The sequence below is a fragment of the Notamacropus eugenii genome, chromosome 3, assembly GCF_028372415.1.
Source record: "Notamacropus eugenii isolate mMacEug1 chromosome 3, mMacEug1.pri_v2, whole genome shotgun sequence".
NCBI lineage: Eukaryota > Metazoa > Chordata > Mammalia > Diprotodontia > Macropodidae > Notamacropus > Notamacropus eugenii.
Genome location: NC_092874.1, coordinates 382,523,542 through 382,542,261, shown reverse-complemented (window position 1 = coordinate 382,542,261; position 18,720 = coordinate 382,523,542). Strand labels below are relative to the sequence as shown.

The window sequence follows — 18,720 nt, the reverse complement described above, 5'->3', positions numbered from 1 at the left end:
CATAAGGAAAAGAGAAATAACTGAACTATTTGTCCCCTTACCAGAGCTGTCAATGGTTAAGGTACACTTCTGTATGAACATTCTGATCAGCTAATGGGCAAAATAAAAATACTAAGATAATCAAAACCTACACATGACCCATCCAATTAAATGATATTGGATGCTAGACATCAAACAAGAGTTTTCCAGAAATGTCTTTTGTGGTCTGTAGCAATATAGCTGTCCAATGGATAATATTTTTAAAATGATATTTTATTTTTCTCCCATTACATGTGAAGGCAATTTTTAACATTCATTTTTTTTTATTTTCTTTTGCCCTCCCTCACCTTGCCCCTTTCAAAGACAGGAAGCTATTTCATATAGGTTACACATGATCCATCATGCAAAATGTATTGCCATAGGAGTTGTGTTGTGAAAGAAGAGACAGACCAAAACAGAAAAAAAAAAAAAACTTTAAAAGCAGAAAGCAAAAAATGTGTTGCTTGGATTGAATGCAGAATTTTAAAATAATATGCCTCCTCACACTATTACTGCATTCACTATTATTTGTCAAGGAGTATTGTTCATAAAAATAATGAACAGGTACTCAATTCATGGCTTCTCCATGTTCATCCATTGCATCACTACATCAATAATATCAAGTGGTACTAATTTGGGGGGGAAGGTTATTTCATTTGGATCATGATTATCTTGATCATTTTATGTGATTTGACACCACTGAACATTATACAATAGTATCCAAACTCCAAAAGACCATGTTAAATATGTAAGGACTAATCTCTTGTGGTTAAAAAAAAAAAGACTCACTTATTTTCTTTGTTTGCTTCATAAGGTAAATTGAACTGCTTTTGAAATCTAAAGATTCATTGTCTTTTTACTATAAAAGAGAAGTCTGAGGCACGATAGTAGATAGGGGTGAGTAGAATACCAAGGAGAATATCTAGTATTAGTTTGCCATCTTGGTCCTTGGTATGGCCTGCAGGACAATGGGTATAGTTGGTGAAAACAATGGCTGCTTGTTCAGCTTCAGTGGAACCTGCAACAATTAAGAAAAATAATAAAAGTTTAATAAGTATCCAATAATAAACAGCAAAAAAAGAGAAGTAGTTACAAATGTTAATAATATGGGGGGAAGATCATAAAAATGAAGACAAACTAGCTGAAATGCCATACAAAGGAATATTAAATTGGTATAGTTACAATAGAGTCCCAACGTAGGTTTGATCTCAAAGACTTTAACAAAACAATAAATCAAGAAATATGTATTAACTATATATTCAGGTTTTATTAATACTAGTCTGTGGCAATAGAATCAAGAATCTTACTGAAATTAAAAGATTTTATTTACTCCTATCACTTTAATATTGCATATATTTCTCACATAAAATGAATGAATTAAAAAGGGGCTGCTATACATTGGTCTTCAAAAACTGTATTGTTTGCAATCCATAATTTGGTGTTCATGTTATTATTACAATAGTTAAGTCAAATTAATTACATAGGAAACAACAGCTTAATTGTTTCTCTCTTGGCTTTATGAATATTTCCAGCTTAATAAAGGTTAGTTAATTCTTAATAGCCTGCTAAAAATAAATAGGCAAATTGTGTCAAATTAAATTTGTCCACATGCCATAGGCAATTATTCTACTTTGAAAATAAAATCATCTCAATAAAAACCATCCTAAGTGTTGAAACAGAAGATGTGACTCCTCACCTGTGTCTCTTTACAAGTTCTGAAGGAGAATTCCTGCAGGAGTCGGCTAATAGCAACTTTCATACTCATAAGTGCAAATCTCATCCCAATGCAGTTTCGGGGACCAATACCACAGGGCAGGTACACATAGGGGTTCATGCTCTCTTTGTTTTCCTTGCTAAACCTGGTTTTTCAAAATGGCAGGAAAAAATGAAAATGTATTTAATAGAAATGTACAGGTAGAGCCCATATCAGATTACTTGCTATCTTGGGGAGGGAAAGAGAAGGAAGGGGAAGAAAACTTGAAACTTATGGAAATTAATGTTGAAAACAAAAAGTAAATGAACTGGAAAAATGACAGGAAAAAAGAGATGAGTGGGTAAAAAGAAGAGCTAGACCAGTTAGAATAATGAATCTGACTTTGGAAGAGAAGCATCAATCAATAAACATTTACTTAGTGCCTGCCATTTGCTGACTCTCCTAAGTGCTGGGGATACAAGAAGAGGCAAAAGACATTCCTTGCCCTCAAGGAGCTTAAAATCTAATAGTAGAGACAAATTGAAAAAAAAATCTATACAGTGCAAACTATGTAAAAGATAAGTTAGAAATATTTAAATATTTAAAAAGTCAGTAGAGAATTTGGGGCAAAGAAGGTAGATATGAAAATAAGTGACATAAAGATGAGAATTAAATCCATGGAAATTGATAAGCTCAACCAAGTGAAGTAGCATAGCAGGAGAATAGAAGACAGTCCAGGTCGGAACCCTGAGGGACGTCTAGGAATTAAAGGGTGTAATCTGGAAGAAAAACCGGGAAAAGAGATAGAGAAGGAGTGGTCAGATAGGTAGGAGGAGAAGCAGGAGAGAGTGAAGTCCCAAAAACCTATAGCAAAATGAAATTCAAAGAAAAGAATGGTCAACTATGCCAAAGACTGCAAAGAAGACAAGGAAAATGAGGATTGAGAAAAAACCATTACATTTGGAAACTAAGAGTTTTTAGTAACTGGAGAGAGCAGTTTGAGTGAAATGATAAGATCAGAAGCAGAATTCTAAGAGATTAAGAAAAGAAGAAGCAGAGACAATGCCTGGACGTCATAGAAAAGGGAGCGTTCCAGCTGAATTCTCCCAACATTGTCCTCTAAACAACTTTAATATGGCACACAAAATCAAATTCTAAAATGACATATTCAAAAAAAGTATGGGTTGAGATATTTTTTCCAACCTAGGACAACTTAAGAGGTCAGAAGGAGAAGTCTACATCACAGGAGTGGAGAAGGGGGGAGATAGACAAAAGCAGAGCATGACAGTGACACCAATGATGGGCCTTAGAGGTGGCCATGGCAGCAGCAATACCAGGAGCTCTTACAGCCCAAAGATAACAACAGAATTTAACACACAGTCATGTATTGGGCATAATAACCCTACAAACAAATTCAGAAAAGGGGACATATTGAATGAACCTTTTTTGGAACATAGCAAAATAAAAATTAGATTCAATAAAGAATTTTGAAGCGCTGATTAAAAATTAATTGAAGACTAAATAATCTCATCTTCAAGAATGAGTGGGTCAGCTAAAAGACCATAGAAGCAATCAATAATTCCATTAAAGACAATGACAACAATGACACAATATTCAAAACTGATGGGAGGTAGCCAAAGCAAAATATAGAAAAAATTTTATACCTCTAAAACAGTAGATCAAAAAAGAGGGAAATTGCAGATCAATGAATTGGGCATGAAACCAAAATAGCTAGAAAAAGTACAAATTAAACATCTCCATTTAAACACCAAAATAAAAACCTAAAAATCAAAAAAGAGATTTAAGAACATGTAAATTAAAAGACCTTCAAATCAAAATATTACATGGAGATCTGGTTTGAGGAAGAGAACAAAAAAAATGATATATCATTGTTTAATTTGATTTTAAAAGAAGAAAGCAGAAATCCAAATTACCATATTAAAAATGAGAAGGGTGATTCCATTATTAATGAAAATGAAATTAAAGCAATTATTAGGAGCTGGTTTTTTCCAATAATATGCCAATAAAACTGACAATCTATGTAAACTGGATGAACATTTATAAAAAAAAAAATAAATTGCACAGATTAACAGAAGAATGAATAAAATACTTAAATGACCATAACTTAGAGAAAGAAATTTGGCAAGCTATAAATGAGCTACCTAAGATAAAATCCATATCACTGCATCAATTTACAAGTGAATTCTAGCAAACATTTAAAGAAATATTAATTCCAATATTATGTGAACTAAATGAAAAAAATAGCTAAAAAGTGAGTCTACCAAATTCTTTCTGTGACCCAAATACAGTCTTGATATCTAAAGCAGGGAAATCCAAAACACAGAAAGAAAACTATTGACAAAATATTCTAATGAACATTGATACAGAATTAAATGTTAGAAAGAAAACTATAAGTAATATAACTCAAATATTTTTAGGACCAGGTAGGACTTGTAACAGGAACACAGGACTGGTTAAGTATTAGAAAAACTATAATTGATCATAACAATTACAAAAACAATTTTCATGTGGTTATATGAATGGATCCAGAAAAAGTTTTTGACAAAATATACAACCTAATCCTATTAAAAAACACTAGAAAGCATAGAAATAAAAGGAACTTTTCTTAAAACAATAAATAGTATCTATATAAAACAAAGAGCAAGGATTATTTGTAATGGAAATAGACTAGAAGCCTTCCCAATGAGATCAGGGGTGAAACAAACATGTCCATTACCACTATTATTATTCAGTATTATACCAAAAATGTCAACTATAGCAATAAACAAGAAAAATACATTGAAGCAATAAGAATAAGCAGGGAGGGAGAAAAAAAACACTATCCTTCTTTGAAGATGATTACTTAAAGAGTACTTAAAGAATCTTAGAAAATCGGCTAACAAAATCTATTCAAAATAATTGCCAACTTTAGTAAACTGGCAGAATATTAAAAAATTCACATAAATCATTAGCATTCAAAAAGAGATAGAAATAGAACTTTCCTTTAATATGTCCAACCATAGAAAATACAAAATATTTGGAAATCTGCCAGCCAAAAAACACACAGAAATTTTCCAAAAATAATTACAAAAGATCTTTCACACAAATAAAGGTAGATCTAAACAATTGTAGAAATATTAATTGCTCATGAGTAGGCCAAACCAACATAATAAAAATGGCAATTTTACCTGAAATAGTTCAATTATTCATGTCAAACTACTAAAAATTATTTTATCACCATAGGAGAAAAAAGAACAAAAGCCATCTGGAAGAACAAAAACACAAGAATATCAAGATAATCATTGCAAAAAAGTGAATGAAGAAAGCAAAGTGGCAACAACTTTCAAACTATATTACAAAACTATAGTCATTACAATATTCTGGTACTATGTAATAGAGTGATTGATCAGTGAAATAGATTATGTACACAATATATGTAAGTATATGACCATAGAAATCCAGTGTTTGATAAACTATTTTAAAAAATATTCTAGGAAAACCACAAATCAGTCTCACAGAAAGTAGGTATACATAAACACCTCACTCTGTATAGCCAAGTAAAGAAAAGATAAGAGCATAATTTAGACACAAAGAGTGATATCATGATCAAATTAGGGAAGCAGAGAAAAAAATTACCTTTCACATGTATGGATAAGGGAAGATTTTATCAACAAACAAGAGATAGAAAAGATATCACAAAGTAAAATGGATGATTTGGGTTATGTGAAATTTAAAAAGTTTTGCAAAAACCAAACCAATTCAGTCAAAATTTGAAAGAAAGCAGAAAATTGAGGGTGAGGGGAATTTATAGCAAGTTCCCCTGATAAAGGTCTCATTTCTCAAATATATGAGGAACTGATCCAAATTTACAAAAATAAGAGCAATGCCCTATTGACAAAAAAGTCAAAGAAAAACAAGTCAGTGCTATCAATAATAACATGAAAACATACTCTATATCATGATTAGGGAAATTCAAACTACAACATCTCTGGGGTACCACCTCAATCCTCTCAAATTGGCTAATCTGACAGGATAAAAAGACAAATGCTATAGTCAATGTGGTGAATCAAAGGTACACTAGAACGCTGTCAATGGAGTTGTGAACTGGTTCAACCATTCTGGAGAACAATTTGGAACAATACCCAAAGGATAATAAATCTATAAGCCCTTGGACTGAGCAATACCACTATTTATCTGTATACCAAAGAGATCAAAGAACAAGGACAAACCCATATGTAAAAAAATAATTAGAGCAGTGGTTTTGTGGTGGCAAAAAATTCAAATGGAAAGGATACCTATGAAATGGAGAATGGCTGAATAAATTGTTATATGATTATGATGGGATACAATTATGTTGTAAGAAATGATAAAGGGGATGGTTTCAGAAGAACTTGAGAGGACTTATATGAAGTGATGCACAATGAAGAACAATTTGCACAGCAATGAGAAAATTGTATGATAATCAGCTGTGAAAGACTTAGTTACTCTACCTGATACAATGATCCAAGATTAATGCCAAAGTATACAATGATCAAAGATTAATTCCAAAGTTACTATGATTACTATCCACTTTCAGAGAGAGAAACAATGAACTCTTCTTGGATACTGAAGCATGTTTTTTTTTTTTTTTCACTTTATTTTTCTTGCATTTTTTGCACAAGGCTAAAGTGAAAATATGTTTTTCATTAGTTTGCAGGTAAAATTGATTCATTTTGCTTGACTTCTGAATGGTTCGAGAAGTGGACAGAAGGAGGAAGAGAATTTGGAAGTCAAAATTTTAAAGATCAACATAAAATATGAAAAGGAGACATCAAGAGATCTACCTTAAGAAGACAGTGACAACATCTAAAGAATCACTTGTCTGTCTTCAGAATAATTTCTTTCTGTCATGGAGCCCAATCTGTTATTTGCCTTTTTTTGGAAATCCCAAATTAGCCTTGAAAGGCAAAAATATCAACAAACTCTCAACAATCCATTCTAATATCAAATTATTTTAAAGATGTTAAACCTTGAATTAATAAGAAATGTAAGAAGTGAAACTGTTGCTCTCTTCTTGCAATAAATAGTATTTCAAATAGACTAAAACTTTGGGGGGCTACAGGGTGGCACAGTAAATAGAGATCTAGTTCTGAAGTCAGAAAGACCTGAATTAAAATCTCACCTCAGACACTTACTATCTGAGTGACCCTGGGAAAGTCATTTGACTATGCTTGATTTCATTTCCTTATCTGTAAAATAAGCTGGGGAGGCAAATGGCAAACCATTCCAGTATCTGCCAATAAAACCCCAAATGAGGTGATAAAGAGTCGGATATGACTGAACAATAAGAAAACAACAAAAGAGTTCAAATAATTCATTAAAAATCCAGCGATGAAGAACATAAAAGGAGAGAGTAGAGACATCTTCTTTGTAGCTTTTTATTGTATTGTAAACATTTTGAGGAGGTTAGCTGCAAAAGATAGAGGAGATAAAGGACAATAGCAGGGAGGGAAGGATCAAGTGGAGGTTTATTCAGGATAGAAGACACATATGCATTTTTGTAGACAGTAGGAAATGAGTCAATAGACAGGGTCAGATTAAAAACAAGTATATGAGTGAGGATGGTAGATGGGGCAATCTATTAGAAAAAGATGGGATTGTTAGATAAGGAACAAGGTTATTTCATCCTATGATATTGGCATAAAAGAGAGCTAAGGCAGAAAGCATCTGATTGATGAGACATAAGGAAGAGGGGATAAGAAAGAGTTCACTGTGAACAGCCTCATTTTTTCCAGGAAAACATGAGGGAAGGTTCTCGGCTGAGAGACTGGAAAGAGAGCAATGGGTGTTTAGAGGAGAGAAGAAAATATTTGGAAGAATCATGATATAGAATGGGATCATTAGTGTCCTTAGCCATACAGCTAAGTGGTATCAGAGGTGGGCTTTGAATTCAGGTCTTCCTGACTCTAAATGTAGTACCATGTCCTCTGACATTTCCTAAAATATTTAGTCACTGCTAAAGGCTTGTAAACATCTACGAATAAGTGATTCATGAAATAATTACACATGTTTGCATTGATCCAAGAACAGACAACCAATAGAATAACTAATTAAAAGAGTCACGTATTGAAAAATTTAAAGTCGGAATGGATCTCATTTGGTACACAGTTTAAACCTTTGTTTTTCAACTTGGAAACTCTAACAAAGACCAGTATTCAAAACCTACTTCTGAATTTCTTGGCTGTAGAGCTAATGACAAGTCATTTAATACATATAAGCTTCAATTCCTTCATCTATAAAATAGACAATAATGCTTAAGGTGATTATATGTAAAATATGAAAATAGCTACTGTAGATATTAGGCTGAGTTGTGTGAGAGTTTAAGTTACAGGCCCAGAGTCATCAATCCAAGGAAGATAAAAACAGCATTCAAATTCTGATCCTGTCTTCCAACTCAATGTTCTCTCCAAACCATCACAATTGATTATGATGAGTAACCTTTTCCCCAATTTAAAAAAAATAAATAAATGTTTACCTTTCAGGGTGGAACTCCTCTGGCTCTGGCCAGCATTCTGAGTTATGATGAAAGACAAAGGCTGGGACCATCACCACTGTGCCTTTAGGAATCCTTAGGCCATTGATCTCAACAGTTTTCTTAGCAACCCTTTCAACCCTAGGAACTATGGGAAACATTCTGAGATTTTCATGTATCACCATGTCTAGATATTCCATCTGTATCAGGGCATCATACGTGACTCCTTCTTAGGAAGAAAATGAACAGTTCTAAGTACTAAGTTCTAAGTACTAAGGTTGGTCTGAGAATGAGTCTATACCAACCCCATTATCTTCAGATGTTACGGTAATACCTTCTAGAAGAAAGCTATAAATATATTTTTTTACTATTGAATCTGTGGAATGTAGGGAGTCACTGTGGTCCTCAACGTACTAACAAAGGGATTCAAAACTTCTGAGCTCTGTCAATGTGAGATTTCCATCTATATAAACGTTTTAATAAAATGAGCCCTTTTAACCCAGTGACAAAATTCTTAAACCTCAGAAGGATGAATGTGTTTAGAAGTGCTAAGATGAATATGTTTCTTCTGTTCTTCCTGGTTGTCTCTTGGAACAAACCAGGCCAACCATGAAATCTAGGGTGGAATACTAGACAAGGTCAGTTAAGTTTATTTAAGAAGCACTTGAAATCTGAGAAGAGTCCATCTGTGTCTTTGTTGCTCCCCAGCTTCCATTTATGGTCATCTCTGCTTATCCTTCCAAAGGACCTCAGTATCTGGTATCTTATCCTGCCAATGATCTTCAGAATCTTCCTAAGACAATACAAATGGAAGCAATTCAGTTTCTTGGCATGGTGCTGGTATTCTGTTCTGGTTTCACAGACATGCAACCATGTTTAAGTCAGCACAATGGCTCTGTAGACCTTCAGTTTGTTAGTCAGTCTAATATCTCTTTTCTCCCATATTTTCCTTTGAAACCTCCCAAACACTGAACTAGGTCTGGCAATCTCATTTTCAATATATGCATCTCTGAGAAGTACACTACCAAGATAAATGAACTTATCCACAGCATTCAAAACTTCACCATTTGTTGTAACCGATGGTTCCACATATGGTTGGTGTGGTCCTGGCTGGTGAAGAACCTGTGTTTTCTTGGTGCGAATTGTTAGGACAAAATTAGCACAAGGAACAGAATCAATCCATACATTATTGCATCTTAGCTTCAGAAGCTGTATTGAGTTCACAATCAACTGCAAACAGAAAATCATGCACCAATACTCTCTCCACTTTGATCTTGGCTCATAGCCTTTTCAAGTTGAAGAATTTACCATCAGTGAGGAAGCTAACTTTGATATCATGTTCATCCTCATTGAAAACATTTGGCAATGTGGCTGGAAACATCATGATAAAAAGCATGGGAGCAAGCACACAGTCTTGTTTCACTCCAAAGGTGACTGGCAAAGCACAAGAACATTGTCCATTATCCAGAACCCTAGCAAGCATGCTATCATGAACTTGACATACGATGCTGACTAACTTCTCCAGGCAACCAAATTTTTACTTTACTTCAGAGAGCACAACTCCAATGGACTTGTCATGTTATTGGAATGTGAAAGATATGCTCGCCAAAAAGACAATTGTATGGAGAGCTCACACAGGGCAATCATTCACATGACAATCAGAATAAGCAATATAAGGACACTCTCAAGGTCTCTCTTAAGAACTTTAGAATGTGTGAAATGGGGGACACTGGCTCTGGACCACTTCACATGACATTCCCATATCAGAGAAGGTACTGTGCTCTATGAGCAAAATAGAATTGAAGTAGCTCAGAAGAAACACAAGATACGCAAGTTTAGAGAACCCATCTCAAATGTTCACAAGGACTCACACATGGACTATTTGCACCTGACCTGTGGTAGAACATTCCAAGCTCATATGGGTCTGATCAGATACAGTCACACACACTGTAAATTGACTCTAGGACAGGGATGTCATTTTGGTCCTCTTCAAGAATGAAGAAAAACAACCAATCCTTCAAAAATGACTAATTTCTATCCAGACTCTAGATGTCCTCACCTTCAGCTCACCATAATGTTGGGATGCTCTGGTAGTATTTAATAACAACTTAATATACCTCCAAGGTATTTCACAAGAAAAAAGACTCAAAAGAACGTATCTGCAATGGTAAGATTTAGAAGAGATATTTGAGGTAAGGGCAGAGAAGTTTTTCCAACATCCTTCTCAACTGATAACATGGACAGTTATATATTAACAAAGTCATCTCTCATCACATCATCCTTTTCTTACACTTCTATCTAGCTTAGAGGATATTATGGGGCTTGGAAAGACAATAGTGAATCACTATTTAGTAGCCATCATCTACCTCCAAGAAAAAAATATATCCTGGCAAACTGTAGAATACTAGAGAAAATGATTAATATACAAAAAAAGATCTGGTTCCAAACCAAGATGAGACAGAATCTGTCCGCATTCATTTATGTGCTCTATGTTGTTCTCAGCACCATTATAGGGGCTCAGGTTTGGTTTTCTAAGTGGTTAAAGAGATCTAAAGAGACACTTTTATGAATTTACCTTCTCTTTCTTCCTACTACCACCACTCTAGCTCAATCACTCATTACTGTTTAAATGGATTTCGATACATTCTCAAGGCTATCCTTTAACTTCATAGGGAAATACCTACTTGTGTTCCCATACAGTGATTATCCTACATGTTCAAAAGTGATAGAGATAGGTGACCCTGGTGCATCAAAAAGAGGTTCCTGGGTACAGACAATTCCAATGTCAATTCATAAGACCTTTTGTTTTCTGACACCAGGAAAAATTTATAACCCTTGTTATCAGTCACATCAGAGATTGAATGAGTGTCTGAGAAGAGATGTGAGGAGAGTAGGGAAGGAAAGGACTACCAAGGGATAAAAAAACAGAATAAGAAAGAAAGGAAGGGGAAAGAAGTGAGGAGTAGAGAAGAGACTCAAAGTCACAAAGAACACATGAGAAATAAGTGCCATTAAATGGAAGAAGGGCTGTGAAGTGGCTTACGAACAGAGGACAAGTGGGCATTTTTAGCATTTTTCCAAGGGTTGCACTAGTTCCTGAGAAATTTTCTTCTCTGCAAGAACTCCGTGTAAATATATGGTGTCTCAAAATATCTTTGCCTTTTGAAGCCCTCGTCATGTGTCAGTAATGGTCAAACAGTCAACACAGGTGATTTGGACAGTGATTCTAGTAGGAGATGAGAAAAACGGGTGAATAAGAAGCAAGTTGGGAAGGAAGGGTGTGAATAGTTCTGTCCTTCTCATCCTCTCACCTTGTTGGGCAAAACTGTATCTATCTCCTTCTGAAATTTCTGCTGGATCTCAGGATGGGTGGCCAGGTTGTAAAAAAGGAAGGACAGAACTGAGCTAGTGGTTTCATAGCCAGCAAAAATAAAGATAATGGATTGGGCCAGGATTTCCTCATCACTCAGTTCTGAAAAAGAGGCAAGAGAGATATTCAGTCAAAGTCATCATATCTTTCTTATATCAGTCAGTTACATCATAAGAGTTTAGGAAAAGCACTGACTCTCCATAATACTCAGAAAAGATATGAAATACATTCACTGATATGATGGGAATTTTTCACCAAAATCTATCATCACAAAGAAAGAGGTTAATTCTAGCCATGGCTGCTCAAGCCTTTTTCTCCTAAAGCTGTTCTATTCTTTCTAAACACTTGCCTCATCCTCAGTTGTTGTTTCTAAATGATAAGTGACATTTCATTTCAGCAAATTCTCGATTCTTTTTAACACATTTTCTATCATAGTATAGAAACACTAGAAGCTCTAACAATAGTCCAAGGGTGAGGGGATTTGCCTGTGCTAGGGTGATTGTGTATGGAGTGAAACAAATATGAAAGATGTTTGAAGGGAGATCACAGATTTAGAGTTGGAAGGGACCTAAGGAGCCATATAGTCCAGCATACTGACTTTTCAGTTGAGTAAATTGAGGCCTTGAAGAGGTTCAGTAACTTTCCCAAAGTCTCATAGGTGAGAGAATGAGGATTTGAACCTAGGGCCTCAGACTTCAGAGACATGCTGTTCTCATAGTATCCCATTACATTCTATCACTGATGGGCTCCATGAAGGGAAGTGGTCCAGAAGTTAGCAGTAAACATTCATTACATTTCTATACATACTCCCCAGTCTTTACATTTTGCTTACATTACTTCATTTGACCACCATAACAAGCCTGCAAAATTGCTAGTGCAAGAAGGCCTCTCTCCATTCTTCAGACTAGGCAGTTGAGGCTCAGAGCAGTAAGGTGACTGTTTCAAAGTCACTGAGCTAGTAAGTAGCTGAAGCTCAGACTAGAATCTGGCCTTCTGACTCCCAACTCCAGTTCCCTCTTTCCTTAAAATATGCTGCCTCCTTCAGGCTGAGTTCTGGTAAGAATGCTTGAGTACAGTTCAGAAGAGGCAATATTGTTTGAAGGGTTAAATTGAACACTGCTAATTAAGACATAGTTTGAGAAGACTGCCCACAAGTTTTATAGAGAAGAGAAACTTGTACTCTTTTCTTCTTTCATGTGTTACTATTGTTCAATTGCTTCAGTCATGTCTGACTCTTCATGACCCTAGCTGAGGATTTCATTCCAAAGATACTGCACTGGTTTACAATTTGCTTCTCCAGTTCATTTTACAGATGAATTAACTGAAGTAAGCAAGATTATGTGACTTGCTCAGGGTCACACAGCTGATAAGTGTCTGAGGATGGATTTGAACTCAGGAAGATGAGTCTTTCTGACCCCAGCTCTGGTACTCTACCTTGTATGCCACCCAGTTGTCCAGGTAGCTGAGCACAAAAAAAGCAGGGAGCAGAGTAAAATTATAGAATTTAGATCTAGATGACAGTTGAATATTCATCTGGGCCAAATCCCTATTTTTACCTATGACAAGCAAGTCTAGATGAGTGGAGTGATATATGTAGGGTCACACAAGTACGTAGTAGAACAGTTAAAATAAGAACATGGATTTTCTTTCTTGAAAAAATTGTGTTTTGCCCCACCTCATGTTGCTTCATTATTGTCCTACATATCAAATGAAAAACAATTCTTGTGCCACTATTCAAGTTTCAGATTAATTTGACCTTCACAAATTCAAATATACTTTTGAAAATTGTCTCCATTTAGCTCATCCTACAAATGTTAAGGATCTTTCTGAGATGAGTAGGAAATAACAGAGAGTATTGAACTTAGAGGTAAATCAGACCTGAGTTCAAATTCTACTTTGAAATTTTACTATCTGTAGTCCTGTGAAAATGGCTTAAATTCTCTAAAATATGAATAAGAATGACACCAAGCACAGAATTATTATGCAGATCAAATGAAGCAGTATATGTAAAGTGCTCTGCAAATCTTGAACCCTGTAAGATCATCATCATCTTCATTGTCACTGTTGTTGCCATTTGGTATATCATCTAAGCAAACTGGAAATTTTTACATACTTCCCCAGATAATGGCTTCAGGATGCCAGTTTGTGACCACCCTCATGCTGAAGTTACCTTTGTAAGAGTGAGTCTCTGAATTTTTAGAAGTCTGAGACTCCAACATAAGCTGAAGTAAATCAACCTGGTGCTAGAAAAAAAATGGAAAACGTTAATGCTGAGAAAAGACTTGAGAACACAGAAATTAGCTTTGAACACAGCATCTACTGTAGGACAGACAAGTGAAGTGCCAAATGGTTAGAAATGTTGTGATTTCAGCTCAGTGGCAATGGTGGAATTCTACCTAAGGTATTTCTACAAAGGACCCTGGAGGGTCAAAGAGTCTGAGCCTCAAGTGAGTGAAATAAGGTCTTAAAATCAGATTCCTGAATTTTAAAAGAATATGTTCTAATCACCAGTCCATGGTTATGGGAGGAAGCAGACCCTGAAAAACCTAAAAGAAAATATCAAGTATTTCAGCAAATTAATTCTCTTAAGTCTCACAGAAAGGTTAGAAAGATAATGATTCAATGACTTATAATAGCATTAATATGAACACTACTGATCAAAATCTTACAATAACTTCATGGCTGGATCTCCAAGATGACTACAAGCAAAGAAATTGGTCACATTGTGGTCAACCAATGGACATCTCTCTTCAAACTCAGCTAGATGCAAACATGCAATGAACCAACAAGTCCAAGTTTGAAGAATACATCTTGCAAGTGTCAACAATAGGTTGCACTTTTCTGACCTGTCCTTCAAGAACTAAGGGTCATAGCTATTTCAGAAAAAGTGTTCAAAGTAGGAGCTTTGTGGAAAAATGAAAAATGTTCTGAATTTGGGCCAAGAGTCCATACGAAGAATTTGAGTACAACAACTGGCACAATTACACTTCTTGTGCCCATTTTTATATAGCCTTTGTATTGTAAACAAAGCCTGTTTTCAAACTAAATAAAGGAGAAAGGTGTTTTCTTCTTCCTTGGGTTCCTGCTACACATCACATAACTAACTTCAATATAATATCATGTATGTGTTTTATCCCTTCTCTCTGGTTGTAAAGTAATCAAGAGCTTGTATAGTAACTTTTTACCCCCAGAGATGCAGATCACTAGGTCTGACAAATATTAAATAATAGGGGTGTAAAGGTTAGAGCTGGAAATGAGGTTAAAGGCCACAAAGTGGCACTTCTTCAGGTTACAATATGTCCTCAAAAAAATCTGACAATTAGAATTGAATTAAAATTATAGTGGACAAAAAAACAATTTAAAGTAAAATGGAACACAAGTTTTGTTTGCTCTACTCTGAGGATAAAGAATGTAATTATTTATAATGTACACATATTCTTATTCTGAAGATTAAAGACCTACTTACCATCTGTGAATTTTTCTTTCGTTCTTCCTTTATTTATTTAACTGATTTTAAAAAGAAATTCACTGATTCTTTAGGAAACAGAGATAAGTCCAATATTTTAAACAAAGAAACAAGGAATGGAAAGATTGCTGAGGAAAATAGAAAACAAAAAAATACTTATGAAACTGTAGAATTTTATTAGAGACATTAGCATCTGTATTTAGAGCATATGTGGCAAGATTAGATACCAGATTTACATATTTGTAATATGGCTTACTCATTTCCTTTTTGATATCACCAATTGTTTGTGAACTGGTGGGAATCAATGAAAAGTGCAACACTGGAAGGGAATTTCTCTCCAAAAGCAGGTGTACTGTGTCCATTCCTAGTTCCAGGTTAACTGCTAAGCTAAGCATGACTGGCCCAACCAGCAAATAATCACCTTGAGGATTTAGGTCAGTGGCTCTCTGAAAGGCTTCCCTCCCTAACGAATTAAAGAGTTGAATATCCAAAATTCCTGAGATTGTGCTGTAATCTCTATATGCATCAGCTTAATCCTCTTTTAAATAAAGGGGGAAGACTTGGTGGCTTCTAAATTTCTGTCAGTCTCTAAATTTATGATCCAATCTACTGAGTTATCTTCACAAATATCAAGACCACTAACTTTTTTGTTTTTCATTTTTGTAAAGAAGAGTCAACTTACTTATTGCAAGCCTGAGTGGATCTAGAAAATTAAATCCAATTAACTTATTGATTTCTCTGACAAATGGATCATTCTTGTTATTCAAGGAATTGATATTGACACTAAATGAAGTGCTGGTGATCACATCCATGCTGTAGGCCCCAAAGATGCCAAGAAAAGAAAGCAAAAAAAGATTCAGAAGAGGCATCACATCGTTCTTCTCCAAGCAAATACATGAAGTGAGCCTCTAAACCAGTGGTGTCAAACTCACTAGAAACTGGGGCAAATAAACCATTCTGAAAGATACCTGTGGGCCATATAGCGAAATTAGAAAACCACATATTAGTATTACCTATATTCCATTTTATTTTTTTAATTATATATTTTCAATTATATTTTAATGTGGTCTGTCCAGGTTTCCCAACTGTGCTCTATGTTCAAGCCTGCAGGGAATAAAAGCCAGAGTTGAAAATGGTCAGTAGAATCTATAGGTGCAATTTTCCAGGAAAAAAAAAATGTTGATTCTTTTCATTGAGTACCTAGAAATACAAAAAATGTTTTATAAATGAATGACTAAATGAATGAATGATAGATTGGAGGTTTATGGGACAAAAGGCATAGCTGTGCCAGGAGTACATTTTCCTCCCCATAGTGTCAATACTCCCTATTTATAATTAATAAGCTATCATTTCCTGAGTGGTTACTATGTGTCAGGCACTATTCTAGGCACTGAAGACATGAGAAAAGAACAAAAGCATTCTCTGGCTTCAAAAAGCTTATATTCAGGGGAGCGGAGCCAAGATGGCAGACTAGAAAGACACACTTACACAGGGTCCTCCCCACAGCCCATAAAATACCTGTAGAGAGGGACTCTCAACAAATTTTGGAGCAGCAGAAGTGGAGAACAACAGAGTGGAGGAGACTTCCAGCCCATGGTAACCTGAAAGGCCCATGGAAACGTCAGTTGCGCCAGACATGGAGCCAGGCATGGAGCCAGGCATGGAGCCGAGCATGGAGCCCAGCCCAGCCTTGGCTGAGCGGTGCAGCATGATGAGACTCTGGGAGGAGGACACCCTGGGGGAAGAATCTCCAGTCGCAGTAGCGGGTCCTCAGATCCCTTGGCCCACAAGTTCCAAAGGTCAGTGACAGGGTTATATCAGCTGGCCAGGAAGGGAGAAGGGCCTTCCCATAGTTCTGGCAGCAGGCAGGGCCACAGAGCCTGCACAGCAGCCCATAAGGAAGCTCCATTGTTGGAGCGTAAAAACCACTTGGGGCATTGAAGAGCTGAGTCTTACCTCAGGCCTCAATGGAGGCCCTAGCCTAGCTAGTCTTTGTCTCAAACTGAATGGTGGCCCTGCCCATCCAGCTTACATGAAAATTAGCCCCCAGTGCTGACTTGGAAACTGGAGACCAGGTGACTGTGGGAAGGTAACTGCTAAAACTCTGGGCATAAAAATCACTCTCTGAGTCCAGACAAGTAAATGCTTGATTGTGCCACCCTGGAGGAACTGAGATCTCACAGATTCCCAGAGCATACCCTACTCTTGACAAAGGACCCAAAAGTCAAGTAACTGGTTGGGAAAATGCCCAAATAAGGGGAAAAAATAAGACCATAGAAAGTTACTTTCTTGGTGAACAGATATCTCCTGCCATCCTTTCAGATGAGGAAGAATAATGCTTACCACCATGGAAAGGCATAGAAGTTAAGGCTTCTGTATCCCAAACATCCAGAATAAATATTCCATGGGCTCAGGCCACAGAAGAGCTCAAAAAGGATTTTGAAAATCAACTTAGAGAGGTGGAGGAAAAGCTGGGAAGAGAAATGAGAGAGATGCAAGAAAAGCATGAAAAGCAGGTCAACACCTTGCTAATGAAGAGCCAAAAAAATGCTGAAGAAAATAACACCTTGAGAAATAGGCTAACTCAATTGACAAAAGAGGGTCACAAAGCCAATGAGGAAAAGAATGCTTTCAAAAGCAGAATTAGACAAATGGAAAAGGAGATTCAAAAGCTCACTGAAGTAAATAGTTCTTTCAAAATTAGAATGGAACAGATGGAGGCTAATGACTTTATGAGAAACCAAGAAATCACAAAACAAAACCAAAAGAATGAAAAAATGGAAGATAATGTGAAATATCTCATTGGAAAAACAACTGACCTAGAAAATAGATCCAGGAGAGACAATTTAAAAATTATGGGACTACCTGAAAGCCATGGACAAAAAAAGAACCAGACATCATCCTTCATGAAATTATCAAGGAAAACTGCCCTGAGATTCTAGAACCAGAGGGCAAAATAAACATTGAAAGAATCCACTGATCCCCTCCTGAAAGAGATCCAAAAAGAGAAACTCCTAGGAACATTGTGGCCAAATTCCAATGTTCCCAGGTCAAGGAGAAAATATTGCAAGCAGCTAGAAAGAAACAATTCAAGTATTGTGGAAATACAATCAGGATAACACAAGATCTAGCAGCTTATACATTAAGGGATCAAAGGGCGTGGAATATGATATTCCAGAAGTCAAAGGAACTAGGACTAAAACCAAGAATCACCTACCCAGCAAAACTGAGTATAGTACTTCAGGGGAAAAAATGGTATTTCAATGAAATAGAGGACTTTCAAGCATTCTTGATGAAAAGACCAGAGCTGAAAAGAAAATTTGACTTTCAAACACAAGAATGAAGAGAAGCATGAAAAGGTAAACAGCAAAGAAAAGTCATAAGGGACTTACTAAAGTTGAACTGTTTACATTCCTACATGGAAAGACAATATTTGTAACTCTTGAAACTTTTCAATATCTGGGTAGTTGGTGGGATTACACACAGAGAGAGAGAGAGAGAGAGAGAGAGAGAGAGAGCACAGAGTGAATGGAATAGGATGGGATTGTATCTTTAAAAAATGAAATTAAGCAGTGAGAGAGAAAAATATTGGGAGGAGAAAGGGAGAAATAGAATGAGGCAAATTATCTCTCATAAAAGAGGCAAGCAAAAGACTTTTCAGT

The 18,720-nt window shown here is 35.9% G+C and overlaps 1 pseudogene; it reads right to left on the bottom strand.

Annotated features, from left to right (window-relative positions):
- Nucleotides 1-266: 266 nt before the first annotated feature.
- LOC140497107 (cytochrome P450 3A12-like) overlaps nt 267-18,720 on the bottom strand; it is a 41,104-nt pseudogene continuing 22,650 nt past the window's right edge.